Here is a 24,046-nt window from a genome sequence, read left to right as displayed (position 1 = left end):
TTACTTAATCCTTAAGTATTATTTCCATTTTACAGATTAGGAAACTGAGGCCCAAAGACGTTAACTGATAATTATAAAAACAATAAACATAAATGGGACAAATTCACTGCTCCTGTTTCTATTTGCTGTATAACAAATCACCTCAAACTTTAGTGGTGTAAAAGCCATTTTATTCTGTAGCTCAGGAATCAGGGCAGGAGCAGAGGGGATAGCTCATTCGGGTTCTACAGCGTCTGCAGCCTCAGCCACTGTGGCTCAAAAAGCGGGAGATGGCAGCGACAGCCCAACTGGAGCCTCAGTTAGTCTTGATGTGGCCCCAGAACAGGCAAGGTTTACCGAAATGACTTACCTAACCAGTTTGTGGGTTGAGAAGACTGGAACTATTTGGAGCTAATTATGGACTGAATGTCTGTGTCCCACCCTAAAACTCGTATGTTGAAGCCCTAACCCCCAGCATGGCTGTATCTGGAGATGGGGCATCTAAGGAAGTAATAAAAGGTTAAATGAGGAAGTTGAGACCCTGATACAATAGGAGTAGTGTCCTTATAAAATGAGACACCAGAGAGCTTGAAACCCCCCTCCCTCTCTCTTTCCCATGTAAGGACAAGGGCAGCTGTCTGCAAGCCAGAAAGAGAGTTCTCACCAGAAACTGACCATGCTGACACCCTGACCTCAGACTTTCAGTCTCTGGAACTGTGAGAGAATATATCTTTGTTGCTTAAGCCATCCAGTCTGTGAAATTTTGTTGTGGCAGCCCAACTAGACTAATATGGGGCTTGTCAGCACTTCTCTCTCTGCAGGTGGCTTCTCCACATGGCTAGTTTGGACTTCCTTACAGTATAGTGGTCTCAGAGGAGTTGGATTGCTTACAAAGTGGCTGTCCCCTCTGACCTCCCCCCAAACAAGCATTCTAAGATACCAAAACAAAAGCAGACAAGTTTCTTCCAACCTGACTTTAAACATCATGTAGCACCAATTTTCCTGTATTCTGTTACCCAAAATAGTCACAGGGCCTATCCAGATTCAACAAAAATCAACAGGAGGACTATAAACCTTATCTCTTTTTTTTAAATATTTTATTTATTTATTTGACAGACAGATCACAGGTAGGCAGAGAGGCAGGCAGAGAGAGAGGGGGAAGCAGGCTCCCCGCTGAGCAGAGAGCCCGATGCGGGGCTCGATCCCAGGACCCTGAGATCATGACCTGAGCCAAAAGCAGAGGCTTAACCCACTGAGCCACCCAGGCTCCTCATAAACCTTATCTCTTGATAGGAGGGGTGTCAAACAATTTGTGGCTATCTTTAGTCCACCATGTTAACATTTTAGAGCAAAAAAATAACTCAAAAATCAGGAAAGACTGCATATTTTTGTTCAGTTGAAGAAAATAAACACATTACCAAATTACCAATGTGTCAAAGAAGGAATCAAAGGGAAATTAGTAAATATTTTGAGATGAATGAAAATGAGAACACAATATACCAAAACTTAAAGGATGCAGCTAAAGCAGTGGTTAGGGAAATTTATAGCTATAAATGCCTATATTTAGAGGAAAGATCTTCAGTTATAGGTGGGGTCTGTGAGGGGTGAGTAAAATGGATGAAGGTGGTCAAATGATATAAACTTCCAGTTATAAGATATCTAAGTCCTAGGGATGTAATGGACAGCATGAGGACTATAGAAACTAATTCTGCATTGTATATTTGAAAGTTACTAAGAGAGTAGACCTTTTTTTTAAGATTTTATTTATTTGACAGAGAGAGATCATAAGTAGGCAGAGAGGCAGGCAGGGGGGTGGTGAAGCAGGCTCCCCGCTGAGCAGAGAGCCCTATGTGGGGCTCAATTCCAGAACCCTGAGATCATGACCTGAGCTGAAGGCAGAGGCTTAACCCACTGAGCCACCCAGGTGCCCCAGAGTAGATCTTGAAAGCTCTCACCACACGAAAAAATGTTTATAAATACGTGTGGTTACAGGTGTTAATTTAACTTATTGTGGTGCACATTTTGCAATATACACAAATATAAAATCATTATATTGTACACCTAAAACTAATACAATGTTATATATCAATTATATCTCAATCTAAATAAAAAAGAAATATCTCAAATCAATATCTAACCTCCCACTTAGAGATGCTGGAAAAACAAGAGCAAACTAAAGCTGAAACAAGCAGAAGGAGGGAAATAAAATGATTAGAGTAGAGAATAATGAAATTGAAAAGAGAAAAAACAAAAGAAAATATCAATGAAACAAAAAGCTGGTTCTTTGAAAAGATCAACAAATTTGACAAACCTTTAGCTAAACTAATCAAAAATGAAGACTCAAATTACTAGAATCATAAATGAAAAAGGAGACATACTAACCCTACAGAAATAACAAAACATTATAAAGGAACTATTGGGGGAGCCTAGGTGGCTCAGTGGGTTAAGCCTCTGCCTTTGGCTCAGGTCACAGTCTCAGAGTCCTGGAATCAAGCCCTGCATCAGGCTCTCTGCTCGGCAGGGAGCCTGCTTTCCCCTCTCTCTCTGCTTGCCTCTCTGCCTACTTGTGATTTCTCTGTCTGTCAAATAAACTTTAAAAAAAGAATTTTTAAATAAATAAATAAATAAAGTAACTATTGTGTGCCATGAATTATGCATACAATATGCATATATTGTATAATATATATTATGAATAACCACATACCAAAAAACTATATAACTTAGATGAATTAGACAAATTCCTAGAAAGACACGAACTACGAAAAGTAACTTAAAAGGAAATAGACAGCCTGATAGACCTATAGCAAGTGAAGAGACAGAAAAAATAATCAAAAATCACCTACGAAGAAAACAATGCTCAGGCCCAGAGACTTCACCACTGAATTCTACCAAACATTTATAGATAAATGAACACTAATTCCTCACATACTCTTCCAAAAAAATAAAAGAGGGAGAATACTTCTCAATGACCTATGAGGCCATTATTATCCTGATACCAACACTGGAAAATCACAAGAATAGAGAACTACAGACCAATATCTTATATAAATGTGGATGACAAAAATCATCAATAAAATACTAGCAGACCAAATCTAGCAACATATAAAAGAATCACACAACATAACCAAGTTGGATTTGTCCCAGGAATTCAAGGTTGGTTCAACATCTGAAAATCAGTTAATATAATACACCCTATCAATAGAATAAAAAGCAAAAATCACAGGATCATTTCAATAGATGCAGAGAAAGCATTTGACAAATTCCAACACCTTTTTGTGATTTAAAAAAACTCAACAAAACAAAACAAAGGAACTTCCTCAAGCTAGTAAAATGAATCTACAAAAAGCCCACAGCTAAATTCACATGTGATGGTGAAAGATTACGTGTTTTCTCTATAGGATCAGGAATCAGCAAAGGTGTTTGTGCTGTTCCTTTTTTTTAAGATTTTAATTATTTATTTGAGAGACAGAGAGTGAGAGTAAAAGGGCACAATCAGGGGAAGGGGCAGAGGGAGAGGCAGACCTCCAGCTGAGCAGGGAGCCTGATGCCTGGCTCGATCCCAGAACCCTGGGATCATGACCTGAGCCAAAAGCAGATTCTTAACCAACTGAGCCATCTGGGCACCCCTCACCATTTCTTTTCAACATTGTACTAGAAATTCTAGCCCGTGCCACCTTGACAGATTAAAGATGGGCACAAATTCTTTGACATTCCTTCCACCAAGTCATCTATAAATAGAGATAGTTTTACTTATTCCTCTCCAACCTGGATGCCTTCTATTTATTGATTTCCCAACTGGCTGTCAGTCCTCTTTACACTTTCCTTTTGGCCCCCTCCAGCAATCATAGGTCCAGTCCTTACAGCTCTCTGACTTCTTGGAAAAAGCACAACATCTACCAAGAAACAAAGACCTCAGTCCTATAACCACAGGCACTGAAGCAGGACACCAACCTAAATGAGCTTGGAAGCAGATTGTTCAAGCAGGTCTACATCTTCACTGTGGATGCTGAGCAGAGAACCCAACTAAGCCAAGTCAGATCTCCAACCTAGAGAACTGTGAGCTTACAGCCAAAAGCCGTTAAGCTAAGGCTGTGATGATTTACTGTGGCAGCAACAGATAACTAATACACACTCTCCGCCTGTGACCACTGATGATCTCCTTCAAGACCCTGCATGCTGCATCAAAGTAGGGGAAAGAAAAGCTCATGTAGGCCTTAGGTATGGCATTCCTGCCTCTTTAGGAAAACACCTTTCATGGGCCTGTGTGGCTCCAGGACAAAGCATGGAAGATAAGAGTGAAGACAAAAAAGCAAGAAGTTAATCTGCATGGTAAAGTGGACCTCAGTGGACCCCCGATCACTCACCTGGAGGATATTTCCTCCCTATGCTTCTGTTGCTTTGTTTCATCTAAACCTTCTGGAACTTTGGGGCACACAACAGCCCTTAAATGTTTTGAGGAAAGTAAGTAGAAGAATGCTGTCCATTTCAATCCCTGCCTTAAAGGCACAACAGTGCAGGAAATAAGCCAGCGAGCAAGCTACCCAAAGTCAAGTGAGACAGGTGAAGACTCCCAGCAGACTACAAGGGGCTCAGAACTTCAAGACAGTTTATTTGGGTTTCAAAGGAGTGACCCCAGAAGCTGAAGGACTTTGGAATATCCAGGAGCAGGTTATTTGGGTCTTTTTTTTTTTTTCAGCTTATTCTTGCTTTAAGATTGTTTTTTCTTAGTAACTTCCCATTCTATGGATATAATCTTTTTCATTCTCTCTGAGAATAATACTTCTTTTTTTTAAGATTTTATTTATTTGACAGACAGAAATCACAGGTAGGCAGAGAGGCAGGCAGAGAGGGGAAGAAGCAGGCTCCCCACCGAGAAGAGAGCCCAATACGGGGCTCAATCCCAGAACCCTGGGATCATGACCGGTGCCCAAGGCAGAGGCTTTAACCCAATGAGCCACCCAGGTGCCCCACTAGTATAATTCTTTTAATTTCAATTGTTAAATTGAATATAACTTAACTAATTAGAATATTTCACTGTAATTTAATTTAAACATTTTTGATGTTCCCTGAGTTGTGTCTACTTTTCTCAGAGCCGACTGCTCTGTCTGTGATCTCCATACTGAGTCTTCCATCCTATCGGGCTCCCTCAATGTCAGCTGTCCTGGGTTTGGTCCTAGACATCTGATCAGTGGACTATGGCAGAGAAAGCTGAGTGGCAGAGAAAGCTTCATCATCATGGAGAGCACCCACGGGCCTTGCCACAGGCTCCTGGGCACGGGGCAGGCCTCAGCTGGACAGAGCTGCCTTCCTTCCCTTTGTTCCTTTGGTGTCCGACAGGTGACTTGAGCCCCTCCAGCAGTGCTGTTTCTCCCTTGCTCCCACTTCCCACATGAGGGTCCCCTCCTCAAAGACTGAATATGGGATCGCCATGTCAGTCTTTATGCAAAGGGGGCGTCTCCTCTCCAGATTTGCCCACAACTGAGACCCCTGCCTCCATATCCCTAACATAACACAAAACCACCCTGCATGCAAACCACACAGGATGAAAGAATCCTAACTCCACCCAGCCTCAAATGAAACCAGGCGGGAGAGGATCCTGTGTGGCCTCCTCTGGGATCCCATGGCCAGGAGTCATGGCTGAGGACTCCAGAGGTTTAAGGAAGCCGGGCTGGGCACCACGCCCACAGGAAGCTCAGGCGGGTTGTGAGCTGTGGCCCACGGCCTGCCCCAGACAGCTCATCGGCAGCCAGTCAAGGTCTTGGAAACCAAGACCACTGCAGAGGCACCAATCTGCCTGCACACGGCCCAGATGCTCTGGAACCTGAGTCCTCACTCCCTGCCCGTGCACATGTACACCCATGCATGTATACACACATACGTGCACACAAGGCCCACCACCACCAGCATAGCCCCCATGTGGCCTCCTCGTATCATCGTTCTAGATTCCTCTCTTGCCTTTGGCATCAGTGTCCTGGGGCTGCCATAACGAAATACCACGAGCCGGTGACTTCAAACAATGGAAATATATTCTCTCACCCTGCCGGAAGCAGGAAATCTGCAACCAAGGGGTCACAAGACTGCACTCCCCACAGAGGCCTTAGAAGAGGGTCCTTTCTCGTCACTCCCAGCTCTTGGCAATGGTTGGCATTCCTGGGCCATGGCAGCAAACCTCCAGTCTCCGGCACTGTCTCTAGGCCAGCATCTCCTCTGCGTGTCTGGGTTTCTCCTCCTCCGGCTCTTATCTGGACATTTATCACTGATTTTCGGGCCACCCACATGATCCCAGATGGGATCCAAGATGATCCCATCAGAAGATCCTTAACTTAATACATGTGTACAGGTGCTCTTACCAAACTGAGTCCCACTCTGGTGCCATGGTATCTGGGCACCCGCTCATGGGGCCACCGAAGCCCGCACAGCAGCATGTGCACAGCCACTAGATTCAGAGTGGGGACGTGCTCCCACAGTCCACTGCTCGCTCATAGCTGCTCAACACAGCTGCTCACCCACAGCCCAGTGGAGGTGGGCGCCTGGGAGCCAACACCCAGATAGGGTGGCCACCACCCCGGAAAATGGGACCCCCTCCAAGACAGTCATCAGACTCCTGGCAGAGGCCTTGAGCCCAGCCTGGCCCTCCCTTGCTTCCCAGGGCTGCTGTTGCCATAAACACAGTGGCATCTGACCCCAGAGCCAGCCAAGGCATCCTCTGAGCCCAAAAGTGTGCAAGGATCAGGACACACCCAGCTCCAATGGGGTCATCACCCCCTACACACAGAGGAGGGCACCCTTCGCCTACCCCAGCCCTCCCAATTCCAGATGGGGGCACATGTCTGGCACCCACGACCACCCATGCCACTGCCTAGGGTCCTGCTTCAGATTCCAAAGAACACAGAATCCAGCCATGCCCCACCTGACCACTTGATCCGCTCCCCAGAGCCTCCTGTGGTTAAAACCACCACTACACTGGGCCGGCCCTCACCACTGGCCTGGACACCAGGACTGGGAGTCCTGGCCACTTCCCATGGGGACCAGGCTGACGTAGCAGTCCCTGATTGTTCCCCACCTCCAGACCTCAGAGGGCCTACCTCAGGTCAGAGAGACGCTGTGCACTGTGATGGAACTGACTCCCTCTGGGGTCCCACCCCCAGGGACAAGCAGTGGCCTGGCCCTCCTTCCAGCACTGTCCCTTCTGAACACCACAGGGGGGTGACAAGTCTTCCCACATTCGGAGCCTGACCTTGGCCCCCAGCTGCCCTTGATTACAGAAAAGCAAAGGCCAGAAGGGAAACAACTCTGAGTTCCCACCTCACTCTCCGAGTGAATAAGATAATAATGGGTAGGCTTGGGAAGGTGGGACCTGTCTGGATGGGATCTGTGGGGCCTGAGAGTCAATGCGTTCCCTGGAAATCTGGGGGTCCTAGTTTGTTCCCCGCTGTGCACGGCTGGACTTTACTATAACCTCCTTCCACACACCAGGGCATCCGCTCCCCACGCCTCGTGTTCAACAAGCTCTGGAGAAAATTCCTTAATAAACCATGAGTGTTAATACCCAGGGCAATAAATAAGACGCAGTTAAATTTTCCCCAGGGGAAAAGAAAGTAGGTACTTCAGAATCATAAAAACATAGCCTTTCCAGAAAACAGTCAGTATTTGATATAAATAGAGAACAAAAGGGCACTCGGGTTTGTTCAAACTGTTCCGTTTGTTTATACTAAGTGCACACAACATAAAAATCACCTACTCAATCTTGAAAATCATCAGTCTTCTCCATCGTGTACATGAAAGTTATAGTTGAGAGGTGTTTTTTTTTTTAATAACTCCAACCCATTTGGTGGTATCCAAACAGTGAGAAGATACAAATCTTATTTTTAAAAAAAAAAAAAAAAAGTATCTAGACTTCCATTTAAAAATTAAATAAAGAAATGCACAAAGGCCAGCAGGCAGGTGGGGGCAGCTTCCAGGATCCGGTGAGCTGACCATCCCCTCTCCAGGAGCAAGTGACCAGGAGGAACCTCAGTCCCTGAGGAGGTCCTCCCAGTCCCCCACCGTGCCCCCCACACGCACAGACCCAGCAGTGCCGCAGCAGGAGTTACTAAGAGGAAAGAATCCAGAGAGGTGTTCTGTCAGGGGCCAAGGGCACCGCGAGCCCCCAGCTCTGCCCATTCACTGTGAGACCCAGGGTGGGACTTAAGCCACTCACTCACGTAGGCCACTCTTCTTAGCTAAGAACTAGGGACCCAGCTGCACTGCCCAGAGTGGCTGAGTAAAAGCAAAGTCATCGGAGCATGTTCCAAAGGCCCACGACAGAGCCTGGCGGCAAATGGCAGTTTTTAAATGACGAGTGCCCGCGGTTAACTGTTGTTTGGTGCGGATGGACACACACACCCTAGAAGGGGCAGATTGCCTTGGAAATGAGAATGGGGTGAGCTCCTGTCAAAGACGACGTGACAAAAAGAAATGCAACACAGACGGCAGCGAAGTGATTCTAACGTCCTGAATCCAAAAGGACAGAAAGAAGCAGAAAAGGTGACAAGAACAAGAGATCAGTAAGTGGCACTGACAGTGCAGATCCAAGAAAGCCAGCTCCTCTGCCAGGAGTTGGGCCAGTCAAGAGGCAAACCAGTCAACCCCGGTGGAGCGCCCCCAGGGTGCCCAAGCAGGGATGTGCTGTCTCTGGAAGGGGGAAGGGGCCCAGAGCGGAGGAACAGTTGCAAGTCTTGAAAGAAGCACTGAGCCGCCTGCTCCGCTCCATTGCCCTAGCTGCCAGAGGTTTCCTTCCCTAAAGAGGGCAGGACCGAGGACCTCAGGTTCAAGTACAGAGCAGAAGGGACTCCAGAGAGAGCACTGCGGAGGAAACAGAGCTGTCCGCTTGGAGACCTGCAGCCTTCTCCCCAGCAGGTACCCCAGGGCTGGTGCCCCACTCACCCTCCAGCCCAAAGCCAGAAAATCACAGCCTGAAAGAAAAGACCCACATCTCCTGGCACAGGGCCACCCCTGTAGTAGGCAGAAAACACCTCCCTCCTTGGCTGCCCAACGAAACACAGGAAGCCCATGTGGATTTCAGGAGTTAAATAATTTTTAGCCCAAGATTATTCCACACAATATTTGGGACATACTTATACCCAAAATTTATTCATTGTTTGTCTGAAACCCACATTTAACTGGGCTTCCTGTATTTTTATTTGTTAAATCTGGCAACTTCATCCCCTCTTCGAAGTGTGTGCACATGCTCACGCACACACACATGCTTACACTCTCATGCATGTGCGTGCATAGCTCACAAACATTTTCACAATCTCATCTTAGATACAAGCAGTCATAGATCATGACACTTTGGGGGAAGCCCTGTGCCGGGGACAGGTGGTGGGGAGGGGGCTGCAGGAGAGGACAAAGCATCTAGGAAGAAAGAGAAACCTGGAAGACGGAGCTGAGGAAATCTGAACCTTTGGCAGAAGTGTGCTCAGTGAGAGGAGAACCGTAAAGAGACACGTCGTGGGGCACCTGGGTGGCCCAGTGGATTAAAGCCTCTTCCTTCTGTTCAGGTCATGATCCCAGGGTCCTGGGATTGAGCCCCACATCAGGCTCTCTGCTCAGCAGGGAGCCTGCTTCCCCCTCTCTTTCTGCCTGCCTCTCTGCCTACTTGTGATCTCTGCCTGTCAAATAAATAAATAAAATCTTTTTTAAAAGAGAAAGAGATGACATGTGATAGCTCAGAACTCTAGGGGCAAAGAGAAGGTCCTAGAAGTGTCCAGGGAGAAAACAGGAAGGTTTTCCACGCTGGACCAAGCATTACCATGGCACAGGCCTCCCCAGAACAGTCCCAAAAGCTGGAAGAGACACAGCAGCATCGTGGAGACTCTGAGCAACCCAGGACTCTAAGCTCAAACTGGGTTAAATACGGACATTTTCAGAATTGCAAGATCCTCCCAACTGACCACCTCTGCCCCTTCCTCAAGAATGCCTGGAGCCTGTGATCCACCAGAGGCCCAGGAGTCACCCACCTCAAGGAGACTGGGGAGCGGGACAGAGGTCTCTGACCAAGATAAGACATGGGGAGGTAGGGCGGGGGTTCGGGGAAACTCTACCCAGAGCAGCGCCCACGGTTCCAGAGGAACCTGCCCCTAGAAGACGGATGGAGACGTGGTGTTTGCATGGGTGGCGGAGAGCGTGGCATTGTAGTAACGGCAAAAACATGGAAGTCAAAGCAAACAATCAGAATCATCACTGGCCCCAGGCAACACAACAGCTTGTCAGGCAAGGAGAAGTCATCTCTGTTCTAACACGGCTTAGCCGCGAGCAGCAAACACAGACCGTTTATCTCAGGGAGATTATTACCACTAAAGTGGAAAGGCAGGGAGCTCGTGTGTGCACGCGCATGCGTGTGCCCGCACGTGTGCACGTGTGCATGCGCTGGAGGGGGCCCCATGTGGCAGAAAGGCAGCCGATCTGAGAATTGGAAAGTAGCCAATTAACCGAGGGGTTCCACAACCCGTGTGGACATCAGTGGGACTGGCTGGAGGACTAACAGTGTTTGCCCCGATGGGCGGCCAGAGCAGGGCCACCATTCTGTTTTTTACTCCAAATGCTATACGTGTGCAGCTGATAGAAAGAACAACTAAACTTTCTTTATATATATTTTTTTAAGATTTTATTTATTTGTTCGACAGAGAGAGACAGCAAGAGAGAGAACACTAGCAGGGGGAGTAGGAGAGGGAGAAGTAGGCTTCCTGCCAAGCTGGGAGCCCAATGCGGGGCTTGATCCTATGACCCAGGATCTAGATCTGTGCTGAAGGGAGACACTTAACTGACTAAGCCACCCAGGTGTCCCTTAACTTTTTTAAAAATAGAGTTTTGTTTTGTTTTCAATCTAGGCGAGCATCAAGCTAGAGCCAGGGTAAAGACTGGGAGTTTCCATCACCACTGTTCACCGCCCCGGAGAGCCGAGGCAGCAGCCCAGAGACTGCATCCTGGTGTCTGCAGGGGCCCAGGGCTCAGAACGGCTGTCTGTCCTGAGAAAGAAAAAGCGGCTGCAGCGTTCAGTCAGGCAGCTTCAAGCCAAGTCCCCTCGCCTCTTATCCTTTTCACCAAACTGTGTCCCCTGAATTCTGGGGCCGCCCAATTAGTTTCCTGCTTCTGCTGTAACAAATTAGCTCAACGTTAGTGGCTTAAAATAACACACATTGATTATCTTACACTCTGGAGCTCAGAACTCCAAATTCAGTCTCTCTGCACTAAAGCCCAAGGTGTCCACAGGGCTGTGCTCCTTCTGGAGGCTGCCCGCATTCCGGACATCCTCCTACCCCAATCCTCAACTGAATCACACCCGCAAAACCCTGTGCCATGGGGGAGCCGACGCGCACCCCAAGACCCTTGACTGAATCACACCCGCACGACCCTGTGCCATGGGGGCTGACGCGCACCCCAAGACCCTTGACTGAATCACACCCGCAGGACCCTGTGCCTCGGGGACCGACACGCACCCCAAGACCCTCGACTAAATCATACCTGCGAGACCCTGTGCCAAAGGGGGGCCAACGCACACCCCAAGACCTTTGACTGAATCACACTCACGAGACGCTGTGCCATGGGGGGCCGATGTGCACCCCAAGACCTTTGAATGAATCACACCCCCAAAGACCTTGTGCCATGGGGGACCGAAGCACAAAGGCTCTGGGCACGAGGATGTGGATGGTTGGGGGCTATCCGCAGCCCACCCCAGTCTGGTGGTGACAGACACAACAGAGGAGTTCAGAGGGATGCAGGCAGTCTCTAGAAGCTGAAAACACCAGGGAAACATGTCCTCCCTCCAAGCCGGAGAAGGGTCCCCAGAGCCGTCTGGGAACAGACTGGGCTTATAAGCCACCAGACTGGTGGCCGCTTATGCACTGTGCCCGGTCCCCATTCATAACAGAGACCAAGTGATGACAGGGAAAGGTTCCTACTCTTGAAAGAAGGTTCAGCACTCCCCATGCCCTGGAGACAGAGATGCGGTGCACCACGAGAGAGCCGGCCACACGCTGGGGTCAGAAAGCAGACGGAGGCACTGGGCAGCGCCTTTGTGATCATGGTGGCAGGAGGGAGCCACAGAAGGCATCCCCTGTGAATCAGTGGTCAGGACAACCACAGGCCCACAACAGCGAGTTTGCCATGAAGACCCATGGCTTGGGTCACAGTCTGGACCTGTGATTCACAGCCATATGGGGAGGTCGGGAGTAACAGATGTCAAAAAGCCAATACAGGATTGGCAGTGATTGATTTGTAATTGATCCATTGTCTCAGCATCCCTAGGAAGCTAATGCAACGCTCCTGGGAAGCAGGCTCACGACAGCTGGACAGTTGGCGTGGATGCGAGCAGAGGTCTGGGAGCACAGAAGGAATCAGGAGACAGGCTGGAGGGGCCAGGGCCGGAGGCCACTTCCCTCTCCTGAGCCCAGGGAGACTAAAAGTCACCACAGTCCAGCAGGGGCTATCCAGGCATGTTGGACACCTGAGCCCACGCTAAAGACAGGCCGCTCAGCATGGACAGGGCAGCCCCCAGGAGGCAGCGGTGAGGACGACTCTAAGCGGCCTCGCTCAACAGGACAGTCTGTTAGGTTGACAGTGGTCGGGGAATCACACCTGGGGTGACGAGAGCTTTGAGCTCTTATGGCCAGAGGAGAGCAAAACCCCAAACCGAACTGCCTTGGAAAGTCTGCCTGAGTCTCGGCCGCCCCGCTGTGGAGAGCAGAGCCGGGGGAGACAGAGGGGGTGGAAGGCTCCAGGACGTTCTCGAGGTTTTCACAAGTCTCAGCGGTGCGGTGCGGAACTCGGCTGCAGCGGGGAGAAAGAATTACGGCTTGTGAATGAGGAAAGCGAGAAGGAGCCCCGGCCCGGGTTCCCCCCGCCTGGGGTGGGAAGTTCAGGATGAATTTCAACTGTGAAGACCAAGGTGATTTAGAAGGTAAAACATTTGCGTTTGTGTCAGATTTCCACACCTTCCCCCTCCAGGTCCCTGCGCCCCTGCTCCCCACACCGCATTGCTCAGCCCACGCCCCCCTGATGACAGCAGGCTTCAGGGGCTCACGTCTGCAGGTTAGACCCCTCCACAGCCCTCCTGCTCCCCTGGGGCCCACCCGGAGCCTTCCTCAGACCTGATCCTTTGGCCGGGCCACCCGGGGAGGAAACTCCTGCCTGTGGTCTCGCCAGCACCGCGGGGCCAGAGTACACACTACCCCCATTGTACGCAAGCCCCCAGCTGGCCAGGGGCCAGATTCACCCCCGTTATGATATATTTTTTAAATCCTACCATTTATGCATTGGGTTTGGTAGCTTTGGGTTGCTGATGTACTTAATTTCACCACTAGGCTGAGTCTGAATGAACTGGAAGGAAAACATACAAATATAAAACAATGCCTGGCTAGTCTCAACACCAAGAGAACAGGTGTTTCCTATCTGCATCTCCCTGGGTCTGCATCTCCCCGCTGGCTATTCTCTGCCCTGGGAGCTAGGTGTGCCCTGAGGCGATCTCTTTTAAACAGCTTTGTGATAAACACGTGGACCCGGGGGCCCAGCTGGACCTCCCCTTGGGACCGTGCTCTCTTGGGTCTTTTAAATAGAGCAGAGTTAGCAGGAAGGCTCATCTGTCACATCAGTCGACGAACGCTGGGGTCAACTATGTGCAACCATTCGGTATTTCAACTCCCACTGCAGATGACTATCTGTGGACAAAGTGAGAGATTTATACCAAACCTCACCCCTCCTTCCTTCCAGAATTGTACTCCAGATTTGCAAACATGATTTTTAAAAGTAATAATAAAAGGACAGACTAGCTGAATATAATGATAGGCAGGGAACCCAACATGTTTTGGGAGAACTTGCTTTTCCTTGGGCGCCATATTGCAATGGAGCCTCCCCTCAGGCTAGTGAGAGAAGCTCAACTTTAGGGGCCTCCATGACCCTTCCTTCAGGTCAGAGGCCTGAGCCCACGCCAGCAAGAGGCCCACACAGGGGTCAGCCCAATGGCCTGAGTTCCTAGGGGCAGTGTGCCCCCCTCAACCACTGGGCTGGCTTCCTGGGCATGTAGCCCACAGAGGCCCACAGCCCCCCATGCTCAGGGCCGGGGGTGAGGGGGAGTCCCAGTGGTCACTTTCTTGAGGTTCTTCAAAAATTTGTGTTTGGTAAACGAAGGTGATGGCACAATGGTATGTGCCACCTCCCCAACCCAGGGACCTGTGCCTGAGGGCTGGGGGCACACGCCAAGTCACAGGGTGGGCCCTGGCTCCTGGGAGAGTCTGCACTTGCACAACATTAAATAGCAAATAAAAAAACACCACGACAGGTCAAAAGAGAAACCACAGGAAAGGCTTTGTTCCTGCTTTTCGAACAAGGGTTCCTGTGTTTTCATTTGGCACCGAAGCCTGCAAATTATACAGCCACCCAAGCTGGTGCCCGGGGTCCTCCCTAGAGGCGGAGGAAATGCGCCCTATTGGGGTGATGACATTGGGGGCCAGAAAAGGGCCTGATGCCTGCCAAAGCGCTGGGAAAGCAAGGCAATTGGCAGGGCGGGGGGCGGGGGAGTCCTTGATTTTAAAGATAAGGGAAGGAGGCCAGAGAGCACAGTGAGGTCATCAAGGTGACACCACACCACACTCCCCTCTGCCCCAGGTGGGTTTGAATCAGAGAAGACGGAGAGGGTGTGGTATGACCCTGAGTGGGGACCACCACCCGGCAGGTCTCCCTGCAACAGGCCATGACGCCAGGGTCTGTCACTTTGTCAGAGGTGGCCGCTGGGGGGGGCGCACCCCCATGCCAGGTGCTCTGTGCACCTCCAGTCTGAGCTCAGCACGTGCAGAAGAGGGGAATTGATTTTTCTTAGCCTTTGGCCTTTCTGCCTGCCAGTGTGGGTTGAGTTTACCAGGGAGAAAAAATGATCAATAACTTCCGATAGCCTCAACCTACTTGGGCGGCCCACGTACACTCTTCTGAGTATTTTCAATTCTCCTGGCCCCCTGAAAAAAAAATTGCTTAGTATGAAACTATAAATGAGATCAATATAAAGATATTTTTAAAGCTTATTTTGCTCCAATGGGGACCCCAGTGAATACATCTATCTGTTAAATGCATACAGCCCCAGAATGTTTCATTAAGCATCGGAGCCCTCTAAATTCCTCGTCAGGCCCGGCCCTGCAAAAAGAACAGAATTTAAGAGCCGCGAGAACGTCCACTTGGCAGGGCCGGCCCCACCGCCTGTCACAGGGCCCTTTGTAGGGCTGAATATATTTTGGCTTGGGGCAGAGAAAATGAATTTGCCAAAAGGGTTATTATTACCTTAGCAGTGATTCATTTAAGCGGTTTCCCGGGAGTGCCGTTTTATTATGATTTCTCAGCTCTCGGCTTGGTTCCTGCCCCTGCGGGGGGACCAGGCGGGTCAGAGCACAGACGGCCCATTCAGCCCGCCCTCGGGGCTCCAGCCATGGCCTCTATCTGCCGCCCGCCCCAGGTGAGCTGCCCCACTGAGGTCCATGGGGGCCTGGGCTTGGGAGCTGTCCACGTCCAGGGAAGGAAAGTCAGGCCATCGCCATTCCTGGTTCCCAGGACTCGTCTGTGTCCTGGCCGTGCTAGCTGCCCCAGCTGGCAGGTATGTTCTGTCCTCGCTCTGACCTTCATTATGCTGAAGGAAGACCGAGACAAAGCAGTGAGAAAAGAAACCAAACTTGCTGGTAAGGTCTGCAAGGGAGGCAGGCTTTCCAGAACGGGCTCACCAACACAGACAGGACCGGAATGGAGACAGAACGGGACGTTACCCAAGCTCCCGAGTTTGCAGTGAGTCTCTTCCTGGGTTTGGTCAGAAAGCAGCACCTTGTGATGTGATCTGCATGGACGAACAGTCACAGCAGATGCTGGGAAACATGCCAGCATCACAGGAGTGGATGGAGTTGGGAGTCGGGGACATCCAGGAAGAGTCCAGGTGTCCTCACGGTGTCCTCGCTGGGGGAAGCAGGCTCCCTGACATGCAGCCATCAGCCCAACCCGCCTTCCTGACTTCTAACCAGCCTTCCTCTCCTCCCCGCAGGAGGGAAGGGACAACCATTCTCTTCCTGTCACATGCTGACCAGAGCCCCAGAGGAAGCCCCAGAGCCCTCATCCAGGAGCCCCAGCCTGATGGGAAAGGGCTCTCCAAGGAGCTGTGGGCTCAAGTCGCCCGAGGTGGCTCCCTCTTGTGTTCAACCCCCCTCCCCAGAGACTGAGGGCATGTCTAAGGAAATGCGATTTGATTGGGTCGATGAACAGCCCAGGAAGGGGGATGGGGTGCTCCCAATCAGAGGCAATCCCCCAACCCCAGCACTCACCTTCCTTTCCATAGAGAATCTGCCCAAGAGACCCTCCCTCCCTTCGTGGGGACCCGACCCTCCCAAGGAGCCAGCCAAGCGCCAAGCTCCCTGACCATCCTCATTTTACCTCCTAGACCTGTGCCCCCCGGACAGTGGCCACTGGACACAGGAGGCCACTGAGGTGTGCAGTTCGTGTCAAATACACACTGGTGTCAAAAACTCTGTACGAAACAAGGACACACACTGTCTCACTGATGATTTTTATATGGTTTACAGGTTGAAATAATGTTTTAAAGAGAGTATATTAAAAAATATATTAAAATGACTGTCACCTGTTTCTTCTTCCTATTTTAACATGGCATAGACACGGTGTTCAATTTTGTAGCCACATGTTAAAAAGGAATAAGAAACAAGCCTCTCCCTATCTCAGGGGCAGGGAACTGACTAGATCAAGAAGACTTGTCTCATTTGATGGTCCTCCCTGGTAAGCTCAGGCCACCCCAGGAATGAGATTCATAAGTGGAGGAGGCTGTTTCAAGTCACCAGCCAGGAGGTTCTGGCACCTTCCATCTAGACAGCGGCCACCTCCCACACAAAACAGACAGTTCTGGCCCTGTGAATTCCCACCCCCTCCCTTTGCAGCAGCAGAAGGCAATTCTTAAAACACATCTGAAGTGAATCTAAGCAATCCAAAGACATTCTATGCCCAAGAAAAAGGTTCTCCTCGACTTTCAGTCTGAGTTCCAGTGAAAAGAACAAGGTCTGAGCTGATGCCCAAAGCAAGTGCCCTTTTGAGGTGTTGCCACAGGACCCAACCCTTCAGTTAGGATGATCAGGAACTGAAGTTCTGGAAAGGTGACTGACATTCCCCAAGTGACACAGCTGAGGTTCAGGGTGCCTCACCTTTTTCCCCTAGTTTATTAGGTTTTTTAAGCTAAGTGGGGGCAAAGAAAGATGGAAGAAAATGGGATATAATCCTAACCTGCTTTTGTTCCTCTTGGAGAAGGAGACGGAGAACGGGAAGGAAGAAGACATCCTTCGGTGCAAAATAAAGCCTAGATCTTTAGTGCATACAGATGTGGAGGCCTGGGGGTGTACCTCCAGCCACACAATTTGCCGATTTTGAAAGAAGTGGTACGACAAGAAATGGGGAGGCAAAGGATGTGTGCAGTGCAGGAATGAGACCAGTGTTCACTGGAACAGCCCAGTCCCAGCAGGTGCTCACCTGGGCCATTTACATAACACATCTAGTCTCTGCTTCCCTTCGGCCACCAAGCTATGAACAGCCCCATGTGTGCACAATAAGGGAGCAAGTAGGTGTTTTCCCAGCAAGATATCACCAGAGCGTGTGATGAGACACACAATCTGAGAGTCAGCACTCTGAGCACACGGGAGGGAGGGAGGGAGGGAGAGAAAGAGCGAGGACAGGCATCCAAGGACCCAAACTATATTGTTGACTCCTAGGACCAAATGGCACCAACTGCCCTTGTGACCGCGGTGACAACAAGAGGACGACAGAAATCCTTCTCTTCACTGGAATCCATAAGGCGCAGCTCAGCTCTGAGACACTGGAGGTGACGTTGCTGGAGCACGGAGAAGGCAGGGGGCTCGGGGGGGCACAACAGGGGCTTGCTGCCTCCCCCTTCCATCTTCAGACCCATGGACTCTCCCTCAGGGGCTGCCCAGAAAAGAAGAACCAGAGAAAGGACTACAGTCGTTTTCAGCCTCCTTTCAAATCTGGAAACCCCATCCGTGCTCTCCTTTCTGAAGGAGGAAACAGTTGGGGCTAGCAGAGACCGCCCGCACGCTCCCCCTCTGTTGCTTTCCTGATCTGCTGGAACACTTAAGCAGACCTTTTGGGAAGGACTTCTGGTACAAAAAGTAATCACTGGTGCAGCTAAAAGCTGGAGAGAAATAAGAACAGGGAAGCAAACTCCAAGGTCTCAGTTATTAATTTTATGAACTACACGGGGTTGCCGTCTCTCTTTGCAGCAAACTTCCTTTGTCATGGATGAATGTAAACATACAAAATTTCATTGGCAATTCTGGTCAAAATATTTAAATAGAAAAATTTATGAGCAAAAGAGTGATTTTATTATTCAGTTCTGTTGCAACCAGCCCCCTGAGTTTTTGCTCAGATTTATTTCAGCTTAAAGGCAGTTTTCTGTTCATTCTCTAATGCCTTCAACCCAATTAACATGTAACAGTTGATCAAACACTCTTGCATTTTATTTTTTCTGATTGTAAAAGAAACTCATGTTCTTTCTGCTTCTGGGAAGATGAAGTAGACCTGCTTTTTCCCTCTTTTCCTCACTAAGAATAGCTGAAAACTCTGGACATTGTATGCAAAACAAACACAAAACCCCCCGAAAGGTGGTACACCAGGTAGGGTCCCAGGGACCCTAGGAAGACACATTGGTGGGGGAGGTTTCCTGGCTTTGTTCTTGTCTAGTATATTCCAGACTCAGAGATCAAGGAAGCTGAAACCCAGAAAGGTCAATAGGGAAAGACCCAAAAAGCCCTAACAAAAGCCTGCTCCCTCTAGCCAGAGGATCAGGAAAGAGGCCACCTGGCTGGGCAGAAAGTTATTAGACAATCACTTTTACTCTAGCCAAACATGATGGAGAAAGCCGTGGCCCCTCCTCATGCATAAGAGCAAGGGCAAGTGGAGCCCAGACCTCTACTTCCACCCTCCCCTGCCAGCTAAGTGTTGCAGGCTTCAGGCCAAAATCACTCATCACACCAAGAACCAGGCAGATCTCAAACTGAGTGAAAAAAGACAACCAAGAGATGTTGACAGCAAAGTGGCAGAGGCATTAGAATTATCTGGCAGAGATTCTAAAGCAGCCATAACAAAAACGCTTCCACAAGCAATTACAAACATGATTGCAACAAATGAAAAAATTGAAAGCCTCAGCAAAGAAATCGAATATATTCTAAATGGAAATCTAAGAACTAAAAAGTTTGATAGAAGGCTCAGTGGATAAGCTCAACAGCAGAATGGACGGGGCAGAGGAAAGACATGGTAAACTAGGAGACAAAGCAGCAGGCATTGTCCAAACTGAGCACAAAGAGAAAATGTTCTGGGAAGAGCACTACAGAGTCTCCAGGACCTACAAAAAAAGTCAAATGTCCATGTCATCAGAGTCCTGGAAGGATAGGAGAAAGAAGGAGGGGCTGAAAAACATTCAGAAATATAGTGGCTGGTAATTTCACCGATTTGACAAGACACAAACCTACAGATTCAAGAAGCTGAGCAGGCTCCAAACAGGACAAACCCAAAGAAATCTGTGGACACATAACTAAGGTCTAAAAGTAAGACAAGGAAAAGATCCTAAAGCAGCTGGAGAAAAACAACATTGTACTCCAAGAGAAAAGAACAATGCAAGTGGCTATGGATTTCTCACAAGAAATCAGAGTCCAGAAGGATGCAGCACGATTGTTCACATGCTGAAGAGAGAACAGTCTGCCCAGAATCGCTGCCCTGGGTAGGAATGAGGGGGAAAAACGAGATAGCCTCAGATGAAAGAATACTACTAAGAGAATCGGTCACCAGCAGACGTGTCCTAAAGAATGCCTCGTGGAGGTTTTCAGAGCAGAAAGCAAACAGTATAAGAAGGAACTTGGGACATCAGTAAGGAAGAAAAACACACATTAAGAAAAAGACACAGAGAATGACCATAGGCTTTTCTTCTCCTCCTGAGATTTTGAGATTATGTTTGACATTTATAATTATAACACTGTGTGAGTGGTTCTCAAAAGATTTAGAGTAAATATTTAAAAGGATGATATCATCGATGGGGTACAGTAAAGGGACATAAAGAGAGGTAAGATTTCTATACTTAACTCCATTCACCAGAAAGGGACCCCATTAACCCCATCTGAAACATTGCCTCTAGGGTGACAGTGCCCCCCACCAGGCTGAACTAAGGGTGAACGTCTGCACCTGAGGGGTTCCTTGGCCCCTGTCCACCAGGGGAGGCTGCTGGGCTGACTCCCCTTTCCTGGCAGAGGGCTATCCTTTCCACCACCTCTTGCAACCAGAAGGGAAGCCATATGCCTCTTGCTGAAAGTCACCTGAAAAGATTGGCCGTGACTTGAAACTGCTCTCTGCTCTGAAGGGCTAGGGCTGTTAGGGAATGACTAGGGAACCATGCAAAGGAGGTTTGGGCTCCCATCATCAACACTACCTGTATGAGTCTTATATTAACCTATCACTACTAGCAATTGCCATCTGGACTCATCAGAGCTGTCCCAGCACTGTACATTCGCAGACCCCTAAGCTGAGGCCATCGTAGAGGAACAGGGCAAAGCCAGATGGAGTCTACCCTATGCAGGTGCTGCCAATGTGGACAGGTAATCCAAAGGAAGAACAAGAATGGGAGAATGAACAAGAATGGGAGAATGTCCCACCGTCAAGAGGAGGAAGGATGATGTGTGGGGAACAGGTGTCTTAAAGGGATTCCAAAGTAATCATGGGAGGGGAGGTCCCAGAGCATGGGTAGCTAGAGGGCATGGGGCTCCCCCTTGTGGGGAAGAGAGAAGGTACAGGCCCCCCAACCACCAGCCAACTGCACCAGCTTGCCCTCAGAGAGGCAATTTCCAAACCCCCACTCTTCCCTGTGGGACCAGCTTCAAAAACTTTGGGATTCAGGTAGCAAATAGGGACCAGGTGAACAAAACACACCTGCACTTGTAGAGTTAAGGGGCGAGACGGCTAAATCTTGAAGCATCCAGACAAGACCAATGACAGGTTCTGAAGACACGATTTCAGAGACAGAGAGCCGGAAGGCAAGTGCAAAGCGGAAAGACTCAGACTCTCCCGGGGTCAGTGGCTCATTCATGCCAACAGTGTGCTTAGTGGTGAACACCTGTCTTTGTTCCGGGAGCTGGGGTCACACGGACACTGCATGCCTCCATGAGCAACCCCAATAAAAGCCTCAGCAAGTTTCCTCTGTTGGCAGCACTCTATGTGTGCTATCACGCATCCTTGCTGAGATTATGTGTGTCTATGTGACCACCGGGAAAGCCACAAGAAGCCTGTGCCTGCTTTCTCCTGGACTGCCCCCCTCCAGGCGCCTGCTCCCCCAGCATCATGAAGACAAGTTCCACGGGGCCTGAAGAAGGTGCAGAACTCTGGGCTCCAAAGGCTCTCCGAGCATCTTGAGTTGGGTGGAGAGGGGTGCCGGGAGGGTCAGGATGGAAGGGCCTCGAGCTTTTTGTGCCCTTCCTAGCATGGGGTTACCCTCTGGCCAAGTTCTCCAGCAGTACCTGCCTGCCCTTTAGAGAGAAATGGAGAAGCACGCAGACGTCCTCCCGAGACCTGACTGTCTGTGCCCGGGGCAGCCAGCCGCAGGTGGGGCTCTGTCCACAGCGACAGTGGTGCATATTCCAGGCACCGCCACTCGGCGTCGAGGGGCTGCCCTGTGCCTGGCAGGCTGTGGAGCAGCATCTCTGCTCCCTATGCTCTGGTGGCCAGCCCCTCTGCTGTGGTACCTAGAAATGCATCCAGCCACGGCCACTTGTCCCAAGGGGGCAGGACCACTGCTCTGGAAGCCACTTCAGTCACGTTCAGGATTTGGTGTGCAGCTACTTTCTTCCAAACCATTTCTGTTTTCTTTATAAAACACACACACATACAAGCATATGCACACGCACACACATGCATCCCACAGAAAGCCACCGGCCAGGAGATACAAATCAATAGATACCTCGGAACAGGGGCCACACAAGTCAGGTGGCCAGGAACCCATGTGACAGCCACAAGGCCATGGCCTTCCACCTTTCTGGCCACGGGTTGTGAGGACAGGGCTCAAGACGGATTCCAGGCCGGTCTCAGCAGATCGTCCGGCTTTCCGGGAGCTACCCGGGCTGCAGGGAGCCCGCCAGCCTCTGCCCAGAGACAGCAGCTTGGAGAGCCTGACCACATGATGTTGCTGTCATCTGGGTCCCATGAGACAGCACGCTCTTCAGATCTCCAGCGACAGCAGGAGGGGGTTGAGAATATGGAGAACTTCACTCAAGGCAAGGCATCGGGCAGTGGGGACGCAGTGGAGGGTCCTAAAAACCCCTCTGAGCTGCCCAACCAGAGTCCTCGCCAAAGCTCGTAGTCAAAGTCTTTGAAGAAAGGTTTCATTCCTTCGTGATTCACACCCCTCCTGGCTCCACAGAGAGCAGAGGCACAGAAACAAAAACGAGTCATCGGAATCAGAGGGAACATTCCAGGGCCCCAGCACCGACACAACCCCACGGCTGGATCAGCCCCTGAAAGGGGGTCACGCCATTCACAGGGGCGGCAACCCTGGGACAGAGGAATTCCTCATTTCAAAGTCCTTCTGTAAAATGCTGCTGGCAGCTGGTGTGTTTTTCCTTTGAGAGGAACCAGAACAGTTCTAAACGTTGCCCCTGGGGGACAGGCCCTGCCAAGGGGGGGTGGTCAGCACAAGTGGAAATTGGGATTCTCCTGCAAGCGGTTAGGAACAGCGCTAGGGCGCCAGGGTGAGGGCCGACTGCAGTGAGGCTGCGGCAGGAGCCATGTGGGCTGAGGTCACTCACCCTCCACTCGGGGACTTTCTGGGGAAGGGAGGGAGCACATGGGAAGGAGAGGAAGTTTGTCAAGACTGATGATTACCAGAACACAATGAAGCGCTCAAACTGTGATCAAAGGGCGGCCTCTCCTGCTTTGGAATAATTCTCAACACTCTGTAAGAACGTGGATTCCACCTCGGGCCTCAGGCCACGTAGGCCAAAGGTGAGGCTAATTAAAACAACTTATGGAACGTGAGGATGGAGGCAAGAGGTGGAGTTGCAGCTGGAGGAAGAAGGCACCTAAGCCAGCCCCGCACCCCAAGCAGCACCTGGGGAGCCAGGGCCCTGTGAAACCTGATTCAGACCAGGGCCAGGATGCTCTCAGTAAACTTGAACCTTAAACCATGCCCTTTCATCCCGCTGGGACTTTGCGCAGGCCGCCATTTGTCCACCCACCCCCATCCTTAATCTACTAGATTGTTCTGGAAAAATCCCCTCCTTGCAAGATTCCCCAGACCCTAGGACATCACCACGTAAGCCAGATCCCTCCTCTGGGGCTCACATGACAGCCAGCAAGCCACTTTTCCCATTTTTTTTTTCCCTTGGGTCACTGGGCTGAAGGTCCCAGGAGGGCAGGGCCGGGTCGTCCTATTGGCTGGGCACCAAGAGCCGGGGCTATCCTTTGACTGGACCTCCAGAAATGCTTGTGGAATTGAGTCTGTGTCGTGGGGCTGCTGACACAAAGAACCACAGACTCGGGAGCTGAACACAGCAGAGATGGACTCTCTCACAGCTCAGGAGGCCCAAAGTCCAAGATGGAGGCACGGGTGGAGTTGGTTCCTTCTGGAGCCTGTGAGGGAGACTCTCTGGCAGGCCTCCCTCTGGCCTGCAACGGCTCCAGCAACCCTTGGCACTCCTTGAGGCTGCATGAGGCCAACTTCTGCCTCCCTCTTCACGCGGCCTCATTCTCTCTGGGTCTCTTCCAAGTCTCCATGTCCAAACCTCCCTCTCCTTCCTCTCTTAAGGATACCGGTCATTGGATTTAGGGCCACTCTTCTTCCAGTATGATCTCATCTTGACTTGTTTATATCTGCAAAGACCTCACGTCCAATGAAGGCCAACATCCACAGGTAGTAGGGGTTAGGACAGGACACAATTCACTGCACTGAGGCCATGCCTGAGGGAAGGTCAGTCCCGGCCCCAGAAGCAGTACCCTTAAGCGTCCCATC

The sequence above is a fragment of the Mustela nigripes genome, chromosome 3 (assembly GCF_022355385.1).
Source record: "Mustela nigripes isolate SB6536 chromosome 3, MUSNIG.SB6536, whole genome shotgun sequence".
In the NCBI taxonomy this organism is placed as follows: domain Eukaryota; kingdom Metazoa; phylum Chordata; class Mammalia; order Carnivora; family Mustelidae; genus Mustela; species Mustela nigripes.
The sequence above is the reverse complement of the archived record's forward strand: the minus strand, read 5'-3'. Positions refer to the sequence as shown.